A 13995-nucleotide genomic window follows, 5' to 3' on the forward strand; every position below is an offset into this window, starting at 1 on the left:
CTTTCTGGGACAGAAATGATTTTACTGAAATATTTGATAATTGTTACTATAAGCAAGGGTTGGTAGAATCAATTATTACAAAGGTTGCTTGACACTTCCCATTCATTATAAAATCCTCTTTTCAATTGCTGCAAACATTGCCAACCTTTAGCTAGGCAGTCTGAAATTTTCCATGCTGAGTGTCTCTCTTAGGCTGATTTATTTATCTGAAGGAAAATTTCAGCCACAACAGTCGGCCTTTATCATGAACTAAACTGGATAAGAATACATCATTGTGGCCATATTTTAAAAAGAAGCTGATGTGGAAATCCATATTCTTCATAAAAGATCCTGAAGGAGAAGAGAGTTTTTATCATTGAAATGTCTTGTGCTGTTCCTGTGAAACTCAAATTGTGTTGCAAAGACTTCAGTCAAGGATGGTGTCCTTTGGGTACCTCTAAGGCTGATGGGGAAAGCACTTGTGCCACTGGGTTGCTGGTAATGGGGATCAAATTAAGCTCTTAGTTTGAATTTCCTTCTGGTGAACATCTCTCATGGGGAAAGGAGCCTTCAGAGGGAAAAGTTAGGTTGTAAATGAGAAGCTGTGACAAAGGCAAAGGGACAAGAAGATTCACTGCCAGGTTTCAGCTAGAGAGAGGGATTTGGGAATTCATTTGGGAGTAGAGAAATTCAGTTTCTTCTCCTCCTTATCAGTCCAGATGTCTCCTACAGATGTGTGAGTGCTGCTCCTGCAGGATAGATTTCACCTAGCCCTGCACCAGTCTTCTTGTGTGTTGCTAAGCAAATGGATTAATCCACATTTCCACAGCTTGTCAGTTGTCCTCATAGGGATCCAACAGGAGACCCCAGAGTCTGATCTGCAAAACTGTTGGATATTCACAGCTAGAACTAAAATTGGTAGGAACTATTCTTTAAATATATAAAATATTCTGTGGTGCCATGAAGTCAGAGAAAAAAAAAATAATCAAATCCCAGACAATCAAAAACCTTTGGCAATGTTTTCTCTTCATCTTTATATCTCTGTTTTCCATCTGTCCAAATAGAGGTTCAGTATCCCCTCATTTCATTGAGGCATTGTAAAAAGAGATTATTCAATGTCTGTAAAGCACCCAGATACAATAACAATGACTGCTGAAGAAAAGCTCCCAAGGAAATTAAGAATTCAGTACTCAGAACAGGCTTTGAATGGTGTGCAGTAAATAAGCCATGGGGTACACACTGAACAATGAAGATAAAAGAAAATATTAAATAGCTGCTCATTAAGTGAGCAATATCCATCCTGCACTTTAAACAGAGATTTAATAGTATGTGAGCCTGTGATTAAAGACAATGCCCTAATGCATATGACACAAAGGCTCTAGTGAATTTGTAGCAACAACTTAAGTTCTTGCATTCCCCTAGTTTTGAGTGTCTGTCTTGACCACTTTTTGAGAATGCCAAATACTCCTAATTTAGCTCTCCACAAAAAAGGGATGTAGATCAATAAATATTAGAAAGGGGGATGGGTTCCAGAACTGGCTCAACACAAAGTCCAAGGGTGTCTGGATTCAGTTCATATTAGAGAAGAAAGCTGACCACAGCTTTTTATCTGGATCCAGATGTCCTCAAATTTCAAGACTGAACAAAACCTGATTGTGCTTTGGCATCCTCTGTATGGATTTGTCCTCCCTGAGATGGGAGAGTTTCTGTGGACCCCTTCATCACCTTGGCCTCCAGAAATGTTGCAGTACTAATCCTGACATTAAATTCTACTTATTCCCAGTGCATATAGAGGGTCTTGTTTAGCAACATCATTACAAGAGTGTAAGGTTTTGTAGCTCTTGGGTAATGCAGCACAAAACAAGCATTGCTCACTGTGAGATTACAAGGGACAGGACAGAGGAGCTGCCACATCAGGGGCACAGGGCACCCCAGCAGGGTCAGGAGGGAGCAGGAATGGGTGCAGCCCTGTTGGAACTGGAAATCTGTTGTCGGCATTCCCATGTCACACCTCTTGGAGCTCTCCAGCCACACTGAAAAGGGGACAAGAGGAAACCAGAAAAAAAGCAGTGAGAGTGTCTGTGCCACCTGGAAAGGCACAGGAGTACCTTAAAAATGTATTCTGAGCTTTGGCCTTTAGAAGCTAAGTGCCATAATTTGCCATCAGCTGCCCACAGGGAACGCTGGAAAAGCACAGGCTCAGAGAGTGCTGGAAAGGCAGATGCTCAGAGCATGCACATAGAAGGTCTCATTTCCAAGGCAGACAAATCCTTCAGCTGCACCTGCACTACAGCCTGCAGCACCACCTTGAAATTTGCTTCAGCTCTACCATGTGAACCCACAGACAAACAAGAGACCATGTGCCATTTCACATGACAAAGCATTTATATTGTCCTGTCTTCCAGGCCGTTGGCTTCTGAACTTACAGGTACACAAAGAGCAGAGCCCACACTCCGGTCATTGTCACCTGGAGTTACAGAGAGGTCAGAAAGTGCTCATTTCAGACACAGAATCACACCATTCCACACACACGTGCTCCTGAGGGACTGCTTTTACAGTCCTTACTCTTAAAAACTTAAACAAAATGTAAAGCAGCTGTAAAATTTTCTTTTGTATGCTCATTTATCCCAAACATCTTGAAAGGAATCTGTCAACAAGAATGGTCAGTTGCAACACTGTATAATAAAGAACTTTGGTTTATGGCGGCTGAAAGCGTTTGCTTTTATCCAGTATGGACTTGTCAACAGTCAGGAAATTATATGGATGTTTGCTCTTAAGTCCTGAGAGAGAAGTTAGACACTCTTGATCCACTTCTCTTGTTTATTCATTAGTACATAAAACCCTCGCTGTCTGTCCATCTGCCCAGAAATGATAGAAACAGCACATCAGAGGACAAAACTATGACATAACTTTAAAAAACCACAAAAAAAACAAAATAAAAAAACACCACCAAAACAACCAACAAAATCAATTCTAATCTATCCTTCTTGCCACTGGATTGGCAGCCAGAATGTTCAGTATTCCAATCCTGGCTACTGCATCTCGTATCCCATATGAGAATATGGACAATGCTGATTCTAATACCGGGGGGGGCCACCTCTGCCTAAGACATAATTCCTGTTCCCAGGGAGAAAATTTCCATGTTTTCAAAACTACAGACAGGTCCTGCTGTCTCTGAAGCACGAGTAAGCAATAATCACATTATAGACGTGAACAGGGATGTCAGGAGTCCCACCGCCCTGCACCCTGACCTGCTGCCGCAGGTACCGCAGCAAAGGTGCCACAGACATTTCTATGGGAATGAGGGATCTGAGACCCGTCTGTAGTCCCACATTAACCAGCCAGCACTTCTGCAGCATTTCCCAGAGCCTTTTCCCTCTCAGCTTTCGGCTGTGCAGGGACACAGCGAACCCAGCCCATCCCCTGCTCGGTGCCCGGCTCCGGAGCAGCTCCGGGGCTGTCCCGGCCATCCCGGTACAACACCGGCACCTAGCGGAGAGCAGCCCGCAGCAGCCGGGCCAGGAGCTGCACTGAGGGGTGGGAAGCAGGCAGGCACCTCTAGCTGAGCATCAGCTTGCTTCTTCTCACTGATAAACTGCTGCTGCCACCAAGCAGGAATCCCATGCTAATCATTCTTTCTTGTTCTTATCCTCCCCAGAAAATCCATTTTGTAAAAGGTGCTGGAAAGAAACGTGTTTACTGCTGCCTTACTGAAGGTTCTTCAAAGCAAGTGCTAGAGGTCTGTGATCCAACATGTTTGAGCACAGGCACTTTCCAGTGCTGGAATTTGGTACATGATGAACAGGCAGTTACCAGGCTTTGCTGGGCAGAGCAGTCCTGTTCAAACACACTCTGCAGAAATAAAACCTGATTTTGTGTGAAGGCCATACAATGGCTTGGGTTGGGGGTGACCTTAAAGATCATCCAGTCCCATCTCCTGCCATGGCAAGGACACCTTTCACTGTCCCCGGCTGCTCCAAGCCCTGTCCAACCTGGCCTTGAGCACTGCCAGGGATGCAGGGGCAGCCACAGCTTCCCTGGGCACCCTGTGCCAGCATCTCATCACCCTCACAGAGAATAATTCCTTCCTAATATCTAATCTCACCTGCCCTCTGTTGGTTTGGAGTTTTCCCTCGCTGGGGACCCCAGAGCTGGATGCAGCACTGCAGGTGGGATCTCACCAGAGCAGAGCAGAGGGGCAGAATCACCTCCCTCAATCAATGTGAGACCAGTGGAATGTTTTGAAAGTCTTAAGCAGGTCTGTCATCTCCCCAGATGGCAAAAAGGAATATTAGCACCCACTCAGAGGTGGTGAAGTGCTGTTGCTTGGATCCCACTCCAGCTTCTTTAGATTTGTTGTTTAACAACACATCCAAGTTTGTATCTTCAGCTTTCTGATGAGTAGCCCACTTGAAAAATTTCATTACACACCTTCAGATTGCTCATTTCCCCAACCCAACTGAACATAAAGAATTTGGTGCTTGCTGCATTTGAGATTTGTGTGCTGGAGTTTCATGGGGGCAAACCTGAAATACAGAAGCAATGCATGTCAGCACCCAGCAATGATTCATCAGTTTGCTACAAAAGTGGCACCATTAGCAGAATGGGTCTGACTCCCTCCTTCTGTGCAGCTACAGAGATTTGAGCTAACCTCAGTATACAAACATTGTGACTCCTGGTAAAATTAACCATCTCAAGTGAAAAGAAAACTTCATTATCATATCTCTTGTTTGGGTTACAAAGCTCCTTTTCCTTTTGAGTTTTCAAATGCCAGTTTTATTACACTGATTCCTCAAGCCAGTTTAGAGCAGTGGATATCTCAGAAGGAACATCCCAAATATACAACTTGCTCTCAGAATTTAAGTTTCTCCTGTAGGCTTTACATAGCATTTTTTTTAACAATGGAAGCTCAAGAGGATTTTGTGTTCTTCCCTCCCCTGCTTTTACCCCAGGGAAGGCAGCATTGCTAATAAAACCCACAAAGATCAACCCTAAAAATAAATATCTTCTGTTGGTCTAGACAGCTCTGGCTCTTGAACGAATTTGATCTGGGTGGTAATTACACTTCAATTTTGATCCATATATGAATTCAGTACTGGCAAGATATGCCAAACTTTTATCTTTCTATCCTTCCTGATCCATCCATCAGCATTTACAAAGTATTTGTCATAGCAGAAACAGTGCTGGAGATTGCAGCCCTTTGTTCATTCACACAGCAAACAGCACAGACAACAATAGTGGAAGTTTCTTTGCATTACCCTGCCACCATTCCTGCACCATGACCAGACAGAACAGGTTTAGGGTGAAAAAAGCATCCCTTTTATTCATCAGCTTGTGTTATAAATTTGCCTGTCCTTAAGGTCTCTCAGGGAAGGCAGAGTGTGGACACAAATATCTAATGAAAGATCTCATCTCCCTCTGAGTGCTGAGCTTCCATTCCATGCCCAGACCTCTGGCTATTACATTACTGGTAAGGAGTGGGCTGAGAGGTATCAATTTTACAAGAGAATGCTTGTGTGATGATAACAACACCAAAATCTGGTAAGCACCCTGTTTAGACACAAGAAAGAGAAAGCAAACCTTTTTACCATCCATCTCCTCTGCTGTTTCGGACCCTGTTTCTGTGTTTACCTTCTGGCCTTGAAGAATCAGCAGAGCAGCTTACTTGGTGCTGAACAGATTTTTGCTCTTTCAGCTCATGGCCTTTAGCAAGTTCTGTCCTCAAGCTTCCAGATCTTGGTGCAAAAATAGGTGAACAAGGACAATCAAGCATCAGAGACTGGAAAGGTGCTTTTGTGATGACTGGATTTCCCATTTGGAGCACAATGGTTCTCCTAAGTTCACTTCACTAGCTTCTAACTCACCAGTTGCCAGATGATAAGGGGTTTTTTGATACTTAAATAATTCTTTTCCTTTTCTCATTGTTTTTGTAGCTATTTCCACCACCTCTATTTTAAAAACAATTGAAAATGGGAAAAACCAATCTAAGTCTAAATGTCTGCCTTTGCCTCTCTACAAAACCAGATTTCTCTCTTTCATAGTAAAGATCTTTCATAGTAAAGATCTTCATTAATTTCACTTCAAGGAAAGAATTTAAAGGGAGGAATAGCATTACTCATTTGCCTGCTGTTCTTGGCAGGCAGTGACATGCACGAAGCAAAGCCACAGGTCCTGTTGTTGCCTTCAAGTTAAAGGGAGGCAGAAACACAGAAACAAAGGCATTGCTGTTTCACAGAAAGAGAAATGAGTAATGGATATTTTGTGGGTCACATTAACCTGTATGGACACTTCTGAGTAATTCTTTGAATCCTGAGGTCTTCAGGAGGTCACTTGCTTCTTAAACATTCATTTACAGTAAACTTAGAAAACATATAGCTCTGGATAAAGTGGATCTCAATTCTCCTTCCACTTTCTGTTGAAAATTTTTGCAATCATGTCAGTATCACTGATCTAGTTTCAGGCTCAGTGGTGGGGCTTTGCCACCAATATCAGGCATTACAGATAAAAAAAGCATGTCTAAAGTTGTTTCATAAAGTGACGAGAATGTCTTCAGTCTTCAAGAAAACATATCTTTGGGCAAAATCTGAACTTGAGAATGCCCACTGTTTTCAGTGAAGCTGTGGCAATTCCTACCAGCAATCCCTTACATTTAATTTCCAGCTCTGTTTTGATGCTCCTTGCTGAACTCAAGACAGACTGAAGACAGAAGCATGGTGAGTGTTTTAGCACAGCACCTAACACAATGGAATCCCAATCTCAGTTTGGGCTTTCAAGCACCACCAAAGTATGCACAAGAATAATTAACAAAAAGTAATCACATTTAGGGGCCTTCTGACAACCACAGCTGTCCAGATTAGAGGGTGACAGCCTGCAGACCATATCTGACCTAAGGGGTGAACCTGTCCCAGTCCCAGATGATTTTGCACCATACAGTTGCTAATATATTAGTCTAGAAATTGTGATAGTGCAAGAAAAGAAAAGTGCAAGGACACGCAACCAAACCTGCCTGTGACTGTGAAGTTGATCCTTGATATGTTACAGGGTTTAGAAGCTTTTCCAAAGTGGCCAGAAGCTAAACATTGTGTACCCAAGTAATCCTAATTCTGGTTCACAGTTCCTTCACTTGTACCTTAAATAAATCATTTAATAGCCAGACTTCAACTTTGCACATCCAAATTGCTTATTGACAAAGCATTAAGGAGAGAGCAGGAGGGAGATGTGAGGGTCACTCAGCATCCATCTGCTGCTGAGGCTGAGCAATCCCCAAGCCATCCACGACCACAGTGAATGAATCTCCAGTCCCTCTGAAGGGTTGTGGTTGATGCAGGGGGGGGGCAGAATTCTGTGTGCAGAATTGATGGCAGCTACAAACCAGCCTTTCTCAAGAATTCAGCCCCAGACATGCTGAGACAGGGGTGAGGGAGTTTAGGAAGGGTTGTGTGGCCATGAACACAATACAAGGAGGACTAATAATGCTATGAGCCACACCATTAGAGTCTGAAATCAAAAGTTTCCAACCTGTAACATGTGAGAATGTAAGAACAATCACACTGAGCCAGCTGACAGCTCCCTTTAGCCCAGGGCATTGTTTTCAACATAAGGTAAAGAATATAAGAAACAAGGGGTGTGTATAGAGCAATTCTTCCTCAGGGACAGCCTCCTACTCTCTAGCAATCAACACTTTATCACAGAGAGATCACACCAGAACTATTGACTTTAACAGTCACAAACACACCAACCCTCCATAAATGATCCTAATCCCATTTTTAACCTTCATTGACTTCTGACCTAAACACCATCTCATGGCAACAAATTTCTAATTGTAACTAGGAGTTGCACAAAAATGTGCTTCTGTGTTATCAGCTGTAAACTCAAAATTGGTTGGTGCCATGTAGGTAGTGGCCAGAGCAATGCTCATTTCAGCTCAAAGTACTAGACTTCATTAACATCCTGGGTAATTATAGCACCTTAGAGTGCTTTTAAATAATAATGATTTAACACAGCCTTGGAAGGAAAAAAAAGGGTATTTTCAGGAGCAGGCAATGTTTGGCATCATCCAAAGTTCCTCCTCTAGCAATGCTCCCTACCCACTGTCTAGACCAAGAGTATTCAGATAAGAATCTGACTCCTGATCACTACACTGGAATCTTAGGCATGTAGACCATCACACATCCACAGCCAGAATACCTCTCTGAGCTACATGCCACTGCTCTGAGAGCAAGGGCACAGTCTGCTGCAAAAAGTTATATTAAAGTCCTGTAACAGATGCAGGGGAACAAGCCTCCCTTGCCTCCTGCACACGACTGCCTCGATCCCTCCCCACCAGAACTGTTCTGTCTCAAAGACAAAAGCCAAAGGATGCCTGCACAAGCTGTGTTCACTCTGTGGCTGCCTGCAGCAACCCAGTGGATAAACAGCAGCCATTTCAGCTGAAGAATTAGGAAAACCATCTTAGTGCATTTCTCATTGGTGCCATTTCCAGGGGAGTGCAAAGCAGCAAAGAATGAAACAAAGAAAAGCAAAACCTTCTGCAAACAGATTTCAGCATCTGCATAGCTTGCAGGAGTATTTCACATTCAGCATCTGTCTTTGAAGGTGAAACTTTCTATACTGGTCACTGAAGGAACAATTACATGCAAATAAATTGGCACCATTAACTCAACAGGGTCTGAAGCAAATGGGGACAAGTCAGTGAACTTTTTTCTTCCAGAAATGAGCTACTTCTATCATGGAAATGATCTTAATGTTTGCTGACACTGTAATTGAGAATTAAAGCTGCAGAAAAATGTGAGGTTTGCTAAAACACAATAGATATATTTTTCCATACAATATATGGCACCAAAATATGCAGCATTCTGGAGAGGATAATTAATCAGTGTTCTCTTGCTGAAGTTCTTTTAATTGTCTATGATGGTCTGTGTTGGGGGAGACTATTGAGTTTTAACAGGGAACAAGATCAGGCACCATGGGGAATAGTTACATGAATAAAGATTGCATGATCAAGATTTTTGATCTGGGAATTGCTATTCCGTAATCATGTGCAAAGCACCAGGAGTGCCCCTGGTACTGCATATATAATAATAAACTATTAACAATAAATCATGTAATTAAATCGTCACTTCGAACATTCTTTTCATAATTCTTGCCTCAGATTTAAGTTCCCACATCAGACATGTTAGGTCCTCATAATATTATTAAAGCTCCTACACTTCAGCTTTTAAAATTCCCCTAGGGATCTATTGTTTCTTTGTTTAATGTGTTTATGAGCCAAAAGCCCCATTAAATACAATAGGGAAACTCCCAGACCTTTAAAAACTTTGCCACCAGAGACATTTCTTAGGAAACAGGACCATTTTTGTCATTCCATCATGTAACTATTGGAAAGTCTATTGATCAGAGCAGTTCTAGGGGAAAAACAAAAGAAATATTCCACTTCCATGGATCATCAGGTCGATAAGGCCACAAAGCTACACCAGGCAGAACTGCTGCACAGAGTTTTCCCTCCTCCATAGCATCTGGTCATTCACACAATCCCATATTAAGAATATTTCCTGTTATGATTGCTCTTTGTGCCTTTCTAGATGCTGTCTGTAAGGATAAGAGCAACCCCACTTATATTTCCTTGGTCTGGAAGGTGAGGAGATGGGCACGTGCTTGTGTTCCTCTAAACCCACACTGTACATTGTCCTCTACAGATTTAAATAGAACATTCTGTCTGAGACAGGATATGCTGCCAAAACCAGTAGAAATTTTGATGATCAAACACTGAATTTTGAAAATGAATGTCCATCTACCTTCAACAGGACTTAAATATGGAGAGAGATCTACAGAGAGCAGAGAGAAGGATAAAGCTACTATCAATGTGCTGAAAAAGCTGGAATTTACCAGAAATATACTTCATGGTTTGAATCCTTGTTGAAAATTATTTGACACTGTAATCCAGGTATGTTTGGCTTATTTTAGAGGGGTTATTTTATCCAGCTGTAAGATTCTCCTCAATTGCTTGCCACATTTCTCTAAAAGGTAAAACTCATCCAGAATTTATTTAAGTCTCTTCGGTGAAGCCACAAAGGATAAGCTGGGCCGCTGTGATTTATCAATCACAATTCAAAGAAGGCACAAAGCTAAGTGGGGAGTTCACACTTGTGTAAAAATACACCCAAGGGATATGCAGAGTTTCTGTGTAACAGCCTCAGTCTAAAGTGAAAAATGCCTGGCAACACCATGCCAGGGAAGATGGTCCAGTTGACAGTTTCTCAACATAAAAGAGCTTAGAATGAGGTTAGTGTGAGCCATGGGTAAAATGGAAATTCCTTTCGCCTTGACTAATGCATTTTAAGTGACTCCCACTTAGGGTCAGAAAATTACAAGTTCTGTTTTGTTAAACAGTTAAAAAAACCAAACATAATCTGCATGAGGCTGGAAAGTTCCACATTCCAGTGAACACGAGGGATGGTGAGCATAGCCTGTGGCCAAACACAGCCCACGCAGAGCTTCACACTGCTGAAGCTTTCATCTTGAGCACCCCGAGGTACAGCCCACAGAGACTGCAGCATCCCAACAGGCAGTGCTCCATCCCAATGCATTCCACATGCCAGGACCTGCATCCCACGAGCTGCACTGTCACACCACAGCTGAGGAGGCTGGCAGCTCACTGTGCAAGCACTCAGGAGCTGGGGGGCTTCATCTGGACTTCAAGAGGATGAGACCAAGGTGCAAGTCCTGTTATCAGCACAGGTCCCACAGGGCTGCTTCTTATTCAGGAGTTAGTAATGGATAGTGAACGTACTCATCCATCAGTTTGGTGATTCCTGACAAACTCCATTCTCATGTGATGCATGTCCTGATGCAGTAAGGTAGAAAAATTATAAAGAAGGGCCTCATAAAATGAAGCCTGCTCTCCTGGAATCAATGGCTGGCCTTGTCAGGCTAGCCCTTTGCAAGCTCCATGTGAAAGCAATCCTGGTGTGAGCAGCTCGTTAGCACAACAAGCTACACCTGGGTGAAAACCAACTTGCACCTGTATAAACTGTGTTTACACCATTGGATAGGAAAATGAAAACTATCTCACAAACAACTTTTCCTGCATGTACACACCAAGAGTTTGAGTGACCAATTAAAGCAGAATAACAGCTTGTTACTAACCAATAAAGTAATTGGCAAGAAAGCTCCTAACCAACTGGGGTCACAGAGGAGGTCTGTAAAACTGTATAAAAATGAGTTATGTGAATAAAGAGAGGGCTTTTTTCCACCATGAAGAAAATGGAGTCCAGTGTGATTTATTCCCATGTCTCCCATGCTAATATTAACAAGTCACTAAAAAATACAAACCAAGTTTGTTTTGGAGCATGTCCCTCCTATCTCTCAAAATTAATATGGAAATAGAATATCTGCTTGGTTGTGAAGATATTTGAAGGAATATGACCATGCAAAAATTCACATAATCAAGGGAATTTTCATGGTAGATAATTTATATTTCACAACTCAGTGTTAAATAAGGAGGAGTGTTGGAAAAAGGAAGCTTGGATAAGTGAAGCTGCAGCTCCATCTCTGTAATACCTTTACAGGACTTCATGTTATAACTGTAATGAAGAGATCTGGTATCATAATCTACTTTCCCAGATTGCCAGTGGAAAGTTATAACTCTGATTAATATAGATATGATATCTTACCAATAAAAAATGTTGCAGACAACTTCTCCATTCCCCTGTGAAATGGCTACAAGCAGGGTTTGCATGCCAGGAGTTCCAGTTGAGTCAGATGACTGCCTAGAGTAGCTCCAAAGCTACTGGGACAAAAACCCTTCTAGAGGTAGCAGTGTGTTCATGACATCTGAGTTATTTAGCTAATAAATAACTCTTATTCTATGGTAACAGAATAAGAAAGGACTACAATGAATTTGTAATTTCTCATTCCCAGATCTTGAGGATCACATCTTGTTTCTTAGCCTAGTATTCTATTCTGTCCTTTGAGTTACCTTTTGTTGAATTGAACTTTGTAACAGTCTGATCAACCATCAGCTCTCTTTCTCTAGAGAAAGAGATTAGAGATGGAGCTATTCAGGATTGATCCTTTTTTTTGGTTTTGTTGGTTTTTTTTTTTAAATCTCATACCCAAAAATACCTTTTCATCTTCTCAGTATTAAACCCACATGGAAACTGATACTGATACTCTAACATTAATTATTTTGTTTGCTTTATGTCTAGAACAAAACTATGTTTTATCCTGTAGGTTCAGTTAAATTCTTTGTCCAATGCCTTCAGTATTGGAGGTTCCAGTGTTCTCCATGTTAGCAGTGGAACAGTGGAAACAAAGATCCATGTACTCCTGGCCAAGCAGCATTCCTGGGTTTGAGACCCTTCACAGAGGACAGGGCTGTACCCTGTTAGCAGCTCTGCCATGGGCTCAGCATGCAACCTCGGATAAAATGTTTAATTGTAATATCCTGCTTTCTTTTCTTCAGATGAAAGAAATTAGACAATAATTTATAGCCTCCTTTTAAAATGCTCTCAGATTTATGAATGAAGCAATCCTCCTCCTCTTGCTATTGCATTCCTGCAATATTTTTTTGTTGGAAACAAAGGATGTCGTGATAGAAGGGTGACTAATAAGCAACCTAACACCCAAAGGGATCTGTACCAGGACAGCATGACCTGCAGTAATTGTGCTCCTCTTAGACACACACCCAGGATTAGCAGTCATCCTACACAACTCCCTTGACTATCAGAACAATAAAAAAAAAGGAAAAAATAAATAAGTAAGATAAAGCCCCTTGCCCCAAGCTACAGCTCAAAGGACACAAAATACTAAGTTCATTCCTAACTTATAGAGCATGTATTTGGAGGAAACTCTAGGAAGGAATCCTATGGAAATTAACCCTTTCTTCTCTGGATGTTATTACTACATGCAGAGCTTCCATAATCCTCAAAAATTTCCTAGTCCTTAGAAGTAGAAACTGCCCTGATTAGTTTCTCACATAACCATCCAACCCATAAATGCTGGAGCCAGGCTGGAGGGAACAGTTATGCAACAGAACCCATGAAAGAGAAAAAACTGCTTGAGGCCAATTGGCTGCTTACATCATATATTTTCATGCTCTGTTTACAACCTCTCTGTGTAGGCATCTCACAATTCTGCTGTATAAGTTGTGGGTGAATATCTCTTGATAAAGTAAGAAAAAACAAACAAACAACTTATTGAATGTTGACATCAAATTTCAACTCAACAGTCTTTTAAGTGTCACATGTTGAATGAAGGGTTTGCTTCACTAATAGGCTGAGTATGATGAGTGGGGATAGATTCTGTATAACTCCTGGGAATTATTTTTTGAGACCACAAATCACATCACATTCAGTTATTCTTAACTCTTTGTATTTATTCCTGCCTGGTCAGGAACCAGCAGGTCTCTGTAGGAAGTGTGATGATGGGACTGTTGCTCTCTGTAATTTCTCTCTGTGCAGCTGAGCCATGTGAAGGACATTTTCCCTTGCTTTTCAGAGCTGTGTATCAAGGCTGACACCAGAGTCAGATGGAGAAATGTCCATTGGGGAAGCTTGTCAGAGCCCTTCACAAGAATGAAACCTTTTACCCTGTTTGCAGGACAACAGTATTAAAAAAATACAGAGGAAACCAAAAGTAATGGAAATTTAAAGTGAACATCATGTTCAGTACCTGAAACACGACATGTAAAGTATTTTCCCTTAACTCATGAGACTGCACATGAGAGAGGGAAAAAAATCCTTGTATGGGCATCACAGTGCCTCAAGAAAGCAAAAATAGCAGCAGCAGCTGGCTCTAGGATTGAGTACAGAGGACAGAGATCTTGTGTTACCCACAGGATGTTGCAAACCTGGAAGCTGCTGCAACAGCACTGCTGGCTTTAGGCTGGTTTGCAGGGAATGAATGCAGGGCAAGTAAGATATAAAGGCTTAACATTTAAACATTAAAATAGTCTCCATTACGTTAGAAAATCTCCATTGAGATTAGAGCCTGTGCTTTATGGATAGGACCACATTA

The sequence above is a fragment of the Zonotrichia albicollis genome, chromosome 12, assembly GCF_047830755.1.
Source record: "Zonotrichia albicollis isolate bZonAlb1 chromosome 12, bZonAlb1.hap1, whole genome shotgun sequence".
Lineage (NCBI taxonomy): Eukaryota > Metazoa > Chordata > Aves > Passeriformes > Passerellidae > Zonotrichia > Zonotrichia albicollis.